Here is a 13204-nt window from a genome sequence, read left to right on the forward strand (position 1 = left end):
GTCTGAATTTATTGTCTCTGTGGTTCGGAAAGTTCTATGTTCGCAAATAGTTTACTTTTTTCAAGATCTTTCTTACTAATGTATTAGTAATTATAGGAATTACAGTAAAAACAACAGGAACTTGCTTTTAACCACAATGTAGAATGTGAATTTTGATTTTTCAGAAAGTTTTATTTTAATATTTTATTCAGGTAGTGAATAAGTATTTCAAACTGTATTTATTTGGGGAGACCAGTAAGTGTGCATGTGTATATATATTGAAGAGTGCATTCTCTCTCTCTCTCTCACAAGTTCCCTGGATTAAGACAGTTATCCAGTTTGGTAGTGAGTGCTTTTACCTGCTGAGCCATCTTGCTGACCTTGAAAATATTTCTTCCCAGTACTAATAACACTATTAATGTAGGTTTTATTTAGCAGGTGAAGTTGTGTTTCCTTCATACTGAGAACAGGCGTGAATGAACCTTTTTTTTTTTTTTTTTTTTAGCTGTAAATGCAAATGAAAGATGGATTTCCAGTAAATGATTATTTAGTCTATGATGAGTTTTCCTTTTTTCCAAGTGTAGATTTTTTTTCTTTGTTAAAATTGTATTTTAAGCCCTACTGATAAAAAAATATGCCTATCAATAGAGTAACTGTTTTGATTTGTTGTGTATTGGTTAATCATAAAATCAGGTTAACCATACTGTTTTAGACATTTACCATTTTGTTTCCTTTTTACTTTAAAACAAAAAGTGTGTGTATGTGTGTGTGCATGTGTGCACCTACTCTTGTGCCTGTGTATACATACACGTGTACGAGATAGGAGGGCACTATAGTGGAGATGAGAGGACATCATAGGTTTAGAGTTATCAGGTCTGTGCTGTAACTGCTCCTATCCACTTTGTCATTTTGCTGCTTCCTAAATGGGGCGCTTGTCTGTCTGTCTGTCTGTCTGTCTGTCTATCTCTATGGTGTGAATGTGTGCACACATATATTGCAGGTGTGGGTTTTTTTTTTTTTTTATTTGATGGAGAGTTCCCTCCTCCTTTTTTTCACAGGATAAGTATCAAATAGTTCTGTTGCCCTCTATCATGCCAGGAAGTCAGGGTTTGTATTCACTTGCATTCTAGTCTGTTAAGATGAGTAGTAATGTTTTTTCTCACTGTTAATAGAGCCAGTTCCTAGAATCTTTTCTCTTTAGCATTGGAATACTGTTGCTTTTAAGCAATGCCATGTCTCTTCTTTCCAGCTCTGCAGGATAGAATTGGGAAGCACACACATCCGCCTTTGTCACGTTGCTTGATTTACAGAGAGGCTTCTCGATGTCCACCATTATGTTGTTAGCTGTTTTCCATAGATGGCACCATATATCAGGTTTAGAAAATTCGTTTACTGACTTGATCTCCTTGTTTTAGGTCACTCAGAATTCCTGTTTTTTTTTTTTTTTTTTTTTTTTTGTATTAGTTTTTGTTCATTGTATATTTAGTGACAGTTTTATTTCAGTCACTTAAATACTTGGCCTATAACTATGGAAATGCTATTCATAGTAAGTAGTTTCATCTAAACATTCCATTACTCGTCTTTCTATACAACCCTTTTTGGATTCTCCTTCCCCCTCCTCCTCTTTCCCTTTCCTCTGCTCATTGTTGACAGGGTCTCATGTAGTCTGTGTAGTTAAGGGTGCCATAATCATTAGCCCTGCTTCTACTCTCCAAATACTGGAGTTACAGTTGGGGGCTATGTGTCTGGCTGTGTTTTCATTATCACTGTTTCCTTCTTTATGATGCCTTCTACAAGAAGGAAGGGTCAGATGTCGTAAGGTATACAATACCCTTAAATCATTTATTCTTAGCTTACGTTCTTCTAGATTAGTAGGGTGTGAAGATATGTTGTGATTTAGAGAGTGGTCCCAGTACTTAAAATCCTTAGTTTTCACATAGACACCACTTACCAGTACAAGAATCTGTAAAATACAGAACCTTCTTCCTCCAGACTCTCCTCTGTTTGATGCATGCATGCTCAATGTAGGAGATTATCATCAGGTTTGTTTTTTTGAAAATGCGTACTATAAATGTATCCCGCTTTGGTGGAATGCAATCTAAACATGAGATAAATATGTTTATTAATGCAATTTTGAAGAAATAGCATTAAGATTTTGTGATCTGCAATGGGAAAGAGTTCGGAGTAAAGGAAAATTACCTTTGATGGATGAGCTGTGCTGAGCATAGCATTTGACCTGTCTACTTATAGCAGTTAGCGATTTGGTAGAGCTAATCAGTCCGTCATTTCCAGTCTCAGATACACATTTAGCACAAGTAGTCAGCTACGCAGGCTGTGTTAGTATGTTGTCATCCCCACTAAGGTGTGGCTATGCAGACTGCATTTGTTACTTGTTTGCTGCTTTGATAAAACACCATAGCAAAGAGCATCTTGGGGAGGAAATGGTTTATTTCAGCTTATATCTCTCAGATGCCAAGGTATTATCCAGGAAAATCAGTGCAGTCATTCAAGGACCTAATGCAAAAACAAACTCAGAGCCCTTCTTCCTGGCTTGCTTTTCCTGGCTTGCTCAGCCGGTCTTTCATAGCACCTAGGAGTACTCCCCCAGGGTTGTCCCACCCTGCTGTAAGCTGGTCCTTCCCACATTAATCCTCAATCAAGAGCATGCTCCATAGGCTTGCCCAAGGTCCATTGTGGTGGGGGCATCTTCTCAATTGAGGCTTTTTCCCTTTCCAGATGACTATCTTTAGTCAAGCTCACATAAAACTAGCCAGGAGTCAGACTGCAAGGTGCTAGTGATAACTAATACTTGATTCAGAACATAACGAAAATAATAGCATTGGCTTTTAAATCAATAAATCCAAAGTAGTTGATTTTGGGGGGGGGGTATGAAAAACATAGTACACTAGTTATGTAGGAAAGTTCTTTTGATCATTGCACATAAGAATTGAACAAACTTAATGCCAAGACAGAAACCAAATAGAATTTTGTTAATAATATAGCCAGATATTATGGGGACCCGAAGAGGAATGTGAAAGTCAGCCTCCTATCTGCATCCTCCAAAAAACAAAAACCAACAAACTTATAGTTGTTGGTGAATTAATTGAGTAGCAATTTCTGGGGGTGGGTGGAAAGGAAGGCATTAATTCGCTAGCATTTAGCACATAGAGCAATTGCACTTGTGTAGAAAGAGCACTGTAGCTAGTTCATACAGAGGTGATGAGAAACTCTTGTTCGTAAGAGGACGAAGAGATCAGATTAATTTTTATTTTACTTGCTTTGGACATTATTTAAAGACAAGAATTATCTGTTTCTCAGGCTGGTCTTGGCTTTCTAGACTCTGGTTATCTTTCTTTGTTAGCCTCTCCAGTGCTGAGACTACAGATTTTTATGCCACTGTGCTCTGTGGTATCAAGTTTATCTTAAAATTCTGAAGTCTTCATACTGAGAGGGAAACTTGTAGAAAAAGGGTCTCAGATTCAAGAGAAGGCTTTTTGACGGAGCAAGCATCTAGAGCTGATGGGAAGACTGGCAAGTGGAAATACTACAGCATAAAACATGAAATAGCTGTGAGAACATCCTGTGCAATGTGACAGTTTAGTTTTCAAAATACCCTCTTTAGGTGTGGGTTTTTATTATTATTATTATTATTATTATTATTATTAAGAATTATTGTTTGGTGAATTTTATTGTGAAATGTTCATATATCCATGTTCTTGCTGATCCTGCCCAATTCTCTGGCCTTGTTCTTTGCTGTCTGTCCTCCTCTCGCTCCCAAAGTCGTCTTCTGCTTTCATGCCATGCACATTTTATTATCCTCACCTGTCCCCTGCTCTCTAGTTATTATTTTCACACTTATCTATCTGTGTCTGTTGTGTATGTGCCCACATAGGAGGCACATAAGTATTGAGAATGGGTCCCTCATACTCCATAGGTTCTAGAAATGGAAGTTAGGTTTTCAGGATTGGAAGCAAGTACCTTTACCTGATGAGCCAGTCTTTTAGTTACTCTTCTATTACTGTGAAGAGACACCATGACCAGGGCAACTTATAAAAGAAAGCATTTAATTGGGGGGGGGGCTGCTTACAGTTTCAAAGGCAGGGTCTATGACCCTCATGGCAGGAGGAGGCATTAGTCACGTGGGTTTAGTGAATTCCTGATGTAGTTAAGTTGACAACCCAGAATAGCCACCACAATGGGCTCATTATTTCCTGCTTCACCCATCCCATTTTCAGAGTCAGGATGTTTGTTTTTTGATAAGAAATATAACAGAGACAATTTTTTTCATTGCACAATAGCAAATCTTATAAGCTTTTGTCTAATGTAAATGTTTTCCCTTTATGATGATTAATTTGCAGAATAAGCCATGAGATAATATAGAGACCCATTTCTTGCTATCCTTCATCAAGATTTACCCTAATTCTTTTTTTTTTTTTTTTTTTTTGGTTTTTGAGACAGGGTTTCTCTGTGTAGCCCTGGCTGTCCTGGAACTCACTCTGTAGACCAGGCTGGCCTCCAACTCAGAAATCCGCCTGCCTCTGCCTCCCAAGTGCTGGGATTAAAGGCGTGCGCCACTACGCCCGCTACCCTAATTCTTAAAATGTTTGGTTTTGCTATGAGTCATTTCACAGAGTTGTCTTTGACTTTATTCTATGTCTCTGTAGTTTGAATGCTTGTTCTTTTTCCTGAGCTCCTCCTCCCAGTTCTGATTCTACCCCTAGCTTCTTTATGGAACTGTTGTCATTACAGATTTAGTACACATTTAACAGCTTAATGAACATACATTAACTTTTGTCTCTTTTCTTCTCTACTTTATTCATATGAAATAAGTTTAATTGGTAGCTTTTGCTGTTTTGTATTTAGACTTTCACATGGCTGAAGTCTAGTATATTTAGTAGTGAGTATATCAGGTGACTCTAGAAAGAATGCCACATCCAGGCTTACCCTGGCTCCGGTTTGCAGTTATTGCAGTTACTGAAGTACATTTGTATTTACTGGCTTTCACCTCGAGCCCCAGTGGGGCTCACAGAGGCTTTTTAATGGTTTTGGATCTTTCTTTGTTTTATAGCAAGGAAAAGTAAATTGAGTTCTCAGACTTATCTGACCTTTCCTTTCTGAAGAACCTGTTTTAGCTAGGATTAGTCACTACTGCTGTGATGAAACACCATGACCAACAAGAAGTTGGAGAGGAAATGGTTTACACTTCCACATTGTAGTCCACCATCAAAGGAGGCCAGTCAGGACAGGAATTCAAACAGGGCAGGAGCTGATGCAGAGGCCATGGTGGGCTGCTGCATGGTGGCTTGCTCCACGTGCCTTTCTCAGTCTGCTTTCTTTTAGAACATAGGACCACCAGCCCAGAGATGGCACCTTCTTTCGGATGAAGTGGAAATGTGAAATGTTCTTTGGAAAGTCAGTTGTGTTGGATGGTGTTTTGCTGGGGTAAACTCATGAAGGAATGTTTTCCTGAAGTGGACACAGGTGGAAGATTTAGGCAGACTTGTGAATGAACATTTCATTGAAGTGGACACAGGAGAGAGGATGTTCTGCTAAAGCAAGCACATGAAAGGACACATGATGAGAGATTCTTTGCTGAAGCATACAATACAAAACAATACAATACAAGCATGTATTGGTCCACCTTACATTGTGTATTTGGGCTCCATTTTTCAGGACTCCATAGAGAAAAAAACACCCAAAAACTTGTGGTAGTGTGCTGTATTGATTGATAGTATTATATCAGCTGAGACAGATAACACCTGTAGAGGACTTGTGATATTTGGAGGCAGTATAAAAAAGACTTTGTGGACAGTAAAAAAAAAGGGGGGGGGCGCTGAGCTTGGCTTTTCTTATAGAGCTAGCTATACAACACTTACTGGTCTCATGTCTTCGCTGATCCTTGCTTCCCTGAGAGAGCTACAGCCAAGAACTTGTCCTGGTGCTCCTCTTGGTCCCTGCTGTTGACTTGTGCTAAGACTGAGGCCTGGCTGTCTCTGCTAGGTAGTGGTGGAACTGCTGCTGATTCCTGTTTGCTATTCTGACTCTACCTAACTGGACTGCTGGTGTATCTGTGAAGTGTTTGCAAGTGGATTCAGTGAGCTGAACTGTTTCCAGACAACACAGATGGGACTTGCTCCAAAAAACCTTTTAAAACAGGTCTACTTCCCCCATATCCTTTCTTTTCTACTACCTCCGGTGGGTGGGTGATGGGCTAAAAGAGAGATTAAAGTGTCTAAGATCCATCATTAACTTATGGAGGCATTTTTTCTCCCTTAAAGCTTCCTTGTTTCAGATGACTCTAGCTGTGTTGAGTATATAAAACTATACAGATGAAGATATAAAACTGGGCAGCACTTCCTCATTCTCTCTTTGGCCACATTTCCCATGAACTCCTCATCTACCAGCCTTTTGTTGTTACAGGTTCATGTAATTATGTCTAGTCCTATTTCAGGCTCAACTACCCAATATGTTTACTTCAGCCAATCAAAGTATTTAAATGACCAGAATATAAGAAACTGGCTTACAGGGGATATTTTGAAATTCTGCCCTTTACAATAATTTAATGCCCACCAAACCTCTCCCCCCACTTTAATGGAACGTGTTGCTATTTCCCTTTCAAAAAAAAAAAGTGTTTTCTCAACCCCAGAGTTAACTTTGTCATTTTTTTTTTTCATTTTCCTCCTGTTTTTGCAGAACAGATAATTCAACCATGAGCTTTGTGTATGCCTGGTAGGCAGTTGGTCTTATATCTTGGTATAGTACCATCTTTTTGTGTCTGTCTCTCTATTTTATTTATCAAAGTTTAAAAATTCTTAATTTTCTATTCCTGGTACTACTACCACAATTTATAGGGCAGTATACCTGATATAATGAAAAGAAAAAGATAAAGAAAGCTACAACAGATAAAAGAAAAGACCTCAGGAACATATATCTAATTGACACTAAGTTGCATTAATCAATAGCTGCATGTTTTTGTAAACTGAATCTATGTTGGTCTTGAACAGGAAGGGTTTTCTGTTTAAGCTGCAGTGACTTTTCTGACTATGGATTATCATTCCTTCAGATTTTTACAGTTCCTCTAATGCATTTGGGACAACTGTCTCAACATAACCTCCAGCTTTCCTGACAAGTCTTTGCTCTGTCTCTGTCTCTGTCTCTCTCTCTGTCTTTCTCTCTCACTAAGAAGTGTAGTCTGTTTCTATTTTACTTTAAAACCTTCTGCTACCATAGCTTCCACTTCCACCACCAGATCCATAACCACCACCATAGGGACTGCTCGAGCTTCTTCCATCCACACTGCCTCCCTTCATGGGTCTATAATTTGATGGTTGCTGTCCACTGTAATTTCTGAAGTCATTATAGTTTCCACCTCCAGCATAGTCACCTCCACCAAAATTTCCTCCTTCATTGTAACCGTCATATCCTCCTCCTCTACCACCATATCCACCACCCTAGTTTCCATATCCCAGTTCACAACCCCCATAACCTCTACTACTGTAACCAGGACCATCACTAGTTGCCACCGTTGCCTCCTAGTGCATTATATCCACCATCACCACCTTCATAACTACCTCCGCTGCCACTACCTCCACCACCATAGCCACCTCTTCCACCAAAGTTTCCTCCACAACCAAAAGTTCCTCCAGGACCCATAAAGCTGCCAGCTCCACCTCCACGACCTCTCTGTGACCCAGCAGACTGCAGCTCTTGTTTAGAAAGGGCCTTTTTCACTTCACAGTTGTGTGCATTAATAGTGTGGCATTTCTGAACAATTTTATCAAAAGTTACAAAAGCAAATCTTCTTTTTCCCACTCTGCTTGTCTTTCATAATGTCTATGGTTTCAATCTTGCCACACTTTTCAAAGTAGTCTCTCAGGTTATATTCTTCCGTATCCTCTTTAATACCACCAACAAAAATTTTCTTCACCGTTAAATGGGCCCCAGGCTTTACAGAATCCTCTCTAGAAACAGCTCTCGTTGGTTCCACCACACGCCCATCAAGCGTGTGTGGCCGAGCACACAGTGCAGCATCCACCTCTTCAACACAAGAGTAGGTCACGAAACCACACAGTCTGTAAGTGTGCCCCATTTCTCAGAATGTTCTCTTAAGCTACCATCTGTGGTTTCAAAGCTCAGACCAGCAATGGACAGTTTCCTCAGCTGCTGTGCTTTCTTTGGATTAGGGCCCTCCATTTTAAGACTGGACTCTCCTCTTCCAACTGAGTTCAATATGAGATCTCACTTCATTTTTTTTTTTAAAGTTTCTCTTCTCTTTTCCATTTTCTTTCTCCTTCCTTGCCCCTCCACTCCCCTCCTCCCCCCTTTTCTTCTTTCTTCTCTTGCTCCCACTCTTTTTCTTTTCCTAACCACTGTTTCTCCTCCCATTCTCCCACCCTCACCCCAAATCCACTCCTCCATTTCTTTTTAGAAAATGGGAGCCCTCCCATGTATATTAGCCAGCCCTGGCATATCAGGTTGCAGTGAGAATAGGCCCCTCCTCCATCATTGAGGCTAGAAGAGACAGCCCAGTAGGAGGAAAGGGAAAGGGTATTAAAGCAGGCAACATAGTCAGAGACAACCCCTGACTGTGGGTCTCTTGATCTGTTTCCATCAGTTGCTGGGCAAAGCCTCTGATGACAGCTGTGCTAGGCTCACATATGCAAGTGTAGCAGATGTCTTAGTTAGGTTTCTATGATGTGAAGACACACCATGACCAAGGCAATTCTTACAAGGCAACATTTAATTAGGGCTAGCTTACATGTTCTGAGGTCCACTGTCATCATAGCACTAAGTATGGCAGTGTCCCAGCAGGCATGGTACTATAGAAGGAGCTGAGAATTCTATATTTTGTTCCAAAGGCAAACAGAAGACTGTCTTCCTGGCAACTAGAAGGACTCCCCACCCCCACCCCAATATGTCCTCTAACAACTGGATGGACCCCCACCCCAATATGTCCTCCTAATAGTGCCATTTCTTGGGCCAAGCATATTCAAATCACCACAGCAGAATAACTAATTTTTCACTCTTGTTAAAGTGCCTTTTCCTTGTTTATCCTAGTTATTATGGAATGCATTTTTATGTGTTTGTGAACTTGTCTTTGTAATTGAACTATATATTCCTGGTGAACACAGTTTTATCTTGTTTTTCTTGTTTCCAGTTTTATTTCTGCTCTAACTCATCGAGTTTTTCTTAGTCATTACTAAGTGTTAACTAGATGAAGGGACAGGGAAATGAATGGGTGGATAAAAGATTGTGAGTCAGTATGCCACTGCCACCCACGTATCTTTCTGCGTTATCATTTCTGTTCTCTTCCTGATCTTGAGAGTCCTTTCCTAGAGCTTGTGTGTTATAGGATTCAGTTTCATTGAACTCAATGAATGTTAGATTGATTTAGATCAAAAGTTGTAAAACTTGTACAAGATGGAAAGAGACCGATGTTGAGTAGAGAGTAGTGGTGGGGCATAGCGGGGAGGACGGCCTCCATCAAGAGCACTTGCTGCTGAGTTCTTGTTTTATGTGCTCCTCTTCCATGGACAGATGTGCAACATGTGGATTTCTGCTGCCTGGAGAAGTTAAAAGAGGACATCAGAGTATCTGGGACTGGAGTTCTAGGTAGTTGTGAGCCATTAAGTTTGCATTGGGACTTGAACCCAGGTCAGCTACAGGAATAGCAAGTACTCTTCTACGTCATCTCTCCAGTCCCACCCCCCCCCCCTTTTTTTTTTCTTTTTAAATAAAAAGAGTAGATACAGAAGATTGAGAAGATCTTACCCAAGTGTTTGTCAGGTTGGTGAGTGAAAATTAGACATCTCCCTTTAATTTTTATTACTGTGAAAGGAATATTTTGCAGTCAGTATTTTATAACAAAAACCCGAGTTTCATAAATGTCTCCCAAGCAGGATTATTAGATTGCGCTTGGTCTGGGCAGTCTATGTAGACATCCTAATGCACTGTCCAAACAGCCAACCTTCTAAGTCTGGCGGTTGGTGATCAGTGCTGCGGAGTGCTGGATGGTAGTTTTGGCTTTCATACTGTGCCGATAATACTACTTACTTAACCTAGAAATTTTAAATTAGCACTTAAAATGCTAAAATTCCTGTAGCTACCATTTGGTGATCCTCAATATGAGTTGACATTTCTAAAACCTTTAAGTGGGCATTGTCAGTTTTTGTATAATAATATGGAGACACTTGAGTAACTTTGATTGTCATCATTTATCTGAGAACATCCGACTCAATTTTTATCTCAGCCAGAAGTTTGTTCTTAGAAAAAAAAAAAAAAAAACATGTACTGTTTGGATTTCAGTATGTACCTCCTAACTTTTGTCTTTTAGTTCTGAGCATTGGATATTATGTGTGTGGTGTGTTTTCATCATCCACACTTAAGCTATTAGGGCTAAGGCAGTTGGTGAAGTATATATGCTGGGCTTCAGTCAGATCCCTGGTACTTGAGTAAAACACGAAACATAATTGCAGGCACTTGGAATCTCAGTGCTGGGGAAGCCTAGACAGGATTCTAGAATTGCTGGCAGTTAGTAATGTTGATTCAGTGAGCCCTATACTCAGTGAAAGAGTGTTTCAAAAAAAAAGGCGGAGCACTATACAGTATTGACTTCTGGCCTGTACACACTTGCCAGAAGCATGCATACTCAATAAACACATAAGCAAGCCAAGTATTCAAAGGTCAACGTTTTATATTTCTAATATACTTGAAAAAAGTAGTCCAAGCATTTCATTAACTCTAAATCTCAACCTTCCTTTAAAGCTTTGCACAGTGCTTCTTTATTTTCACCTTATCCCACATCTTCCCCCAGTTTTGGAGGGATAGTTTCACTCCACAGCTTAGACTCATCTTGAATTTGCAATCCTTCTACCTCTACCTCCTGGTTCTGGGACTGTAGTCATAGATCACTGTACCTAGCTCTACTAGATTATCAATGCTTACTGTGATAATAGGAAGGCAAAATTCTTTTTGCTGTATGTATGTGTCTGTGTATATATGTATATATAATTGTAGAAAGCTAACATTTGTTGAATAAACTGGAATAATCCACATTCAGTATTGTCTTTTTAGGCTGGAGCCATGTGTCTGAAGTTAAGAGCACTTAACTTCTGCCCCTGCAGAAGACGTGTGTTCAGTTCCTAGCACTCACATGGCATCTTACAACCATCTGTAATGTGGGTTCCAAGGAATCTGGCACCTTCTTTAACCTTCTTTGGCTCCTGCACATATATGGCACACAAGCATGCACTGCAGCACACATGTATACCTGCCTTTTTCTCAGTCGTCTTTTGTTACAAATATTCATTTTGCTAAAAGTGCTGGTTCTGTTCTGTCTAGCATGACCAGACTCGTATGTCGTGTGTGTGTGTCTGTGTGTGTGTGTCTGTGTCTCTCTGTCTGTCTGTCTCTGTCTGTCTGTCTCTGTATATGAATATTTGTGCCTAATGTTGTGTATCTTCCTCAGTCTGTTTACACTGTTTTTGGAGACAGGACCCAGGGCCCTGAGGTTTGGCTAGACTGGTCAGCAAGCCTTTGTCTGCTCATGTCTCCACTTCCCTACTGCTGGAATTCCACGGTGCCTGGCCTTTACGTGGGCTCTGGGATTGGACTCGTTTTTGTGTTTGTATGTCAACCACTTTACTTATGGACTCATCTTCTAAGCCTCTAAGTTTGTTAGGTGTTAGTTATTGTTCTATGATTTGTTGTTTTACTTCATTGACTTTGTACTCTGGCGTTAAATGATCATTGGTAGATGTGTTTGAGACTTTCTTGTGAAGTTGCTTGAATAAGATTGATCCTTTTGTTTTTGCCCTGTTATTTTGTATGTCTGTCTTTTAAATAATACTCCATCAGGTTCTTTCTGTGGTCCTCTTCCCTGGATCATTCTGAGCAATCCCTAGGTGTTGTAATTTTTGTTCTTTGGTTTTGACCATTGTCCTCACATGTGGGAAACCCTGTATTAATGTTAGGGGCAAGATGGGTACCATGAGTGAGCCACACAGTATGAGATAATGGAAACTCTGATGGGTTAAAGTGAGTACATCCTGTCTACAGCTAGCCAGATTGTTAGGATTTCACACTATACCAGCTACTTTTGATATGTTGGTTTTTTTGTTTGCTTTTGTTTTGCTTTGCTGCTGTTGGTTTGTCTCCTTCCTTCCTTCCTTCCTTCCTTCCTTCCTTCCTTCCTTCCTTCCTTCCTTTTTTCCCCCCCCCACACCAAGACAGTTTCTGTGTGTGGTTCTGGCGGTCCTGGACCTCACTATGTAGAACAGGCTGACTTTGAACTCAGAGAATCACCTGTCTCTGCCTCCCACAGACTGGGATTAAACATGTATACCACCACTGCACCCAGCTTAAGTGTTCCATTTTCAAATAGAACCTAAAAATTTAGTTTTCTGTACAAGAATTGTGCTTTTTAAATATTCACAACTTAAAACTGTTATCCCTAGCCCAGGACAGCAGAAAGTCAGTTTTAGAGGTCACAAGATTACTTACTGCTTTTGTGCATATGCCTCTGAGATTTGTGCATGCTGGTTTTTAAATGATTTACTTAAATGTGCCTCTTTGTTTCTTTGTGCATGTAAATGTCACCAGCATAGATGTGAAGGTCAGAATACAACTATGTGTGGCATCAGTTTTCTCATTTTTCTTTGATGGATTTTAGGGATTAATTTCCAATTGTTAGGCTTGTGCAACAATGCTTTAGCTGATAGCTCTCCTGCTGGTGAGGATGATGGTCTTGGGGCTCCAAGCTCACCTGTCATGTCTAGATTATGCAGGCATGTTAATGCCTACAGGAATCTCCAAGACCCTGATAATCATCTTGTAATTCACATTTGTAATAGAAAATGGTCTTTACTAATTCTGATTAAGCTTGTTTCTTAATTTCCATTTTTCCATACATGTACACACACACACCCCTTTAGATCCAACCTTCCCATAAGAGGAAATGTGCAGTATTTCTGAGTTTAGCTTATTTCATTTAGTATTATGATACCTAGTTATGTCAGTTTTTCTACATTCTTCACCCCCCCCCCCCTTTAATGGCTGCAATTTTGTTGTTGTTGTTGTTGTTGCTGGGCAGCAGTGGTGCAAGCCTTTAATTCCAGCACCCTGGAGGGAAGGCAGGTGAATCTCTGAGTTTGAAGCCATTCTGTCTATAGAGTGACACATAGTGTCCAGGACATACAGTGAATTCCAAGGCTCTCTCCGAACCCCA

At 40.1% G+C, this 13204-nt stretch overlaps 1 protein-coding gene and 1 pseudogene across 51 annotated transcripts in view; one reads left to right on the plus strand and one right to left on the minus strand.

The window, feature by feature from the left end:
• The window catches only part of Mllt10 (myeloid/lymphoid or mixed-lineage leukemia; translocated to, 10), a 157231-nt gene that overhangs the window by 116111 nt on the left and 27916 nt on the right, over positions 1-13204 (plus strand). The window lies entirely within an intron of this gene.
• Positions 4513-8211, minus strand: Gm13351 (predicted gene 13351; annotated as a pseudogene). Its single transcript, NR_165806.1, has one exon. The product of NR_165806.1 is annotated as a predicted gene 13351 (transcript).

Source organism: Mus musculus, chromosome 2 (genome assembly GCF_000001635.26).
Source record: "Mus musculus strain C57BL/6J chromosome 2, GRCm38.p6 C57BL/6J".
NCBI classification, from domain to species: domain Eukaryota; kingdom Metazoa; phylum Chordata; class Mammalia; order Rodentia; family Muridae; genus Mus; species Mus musculus.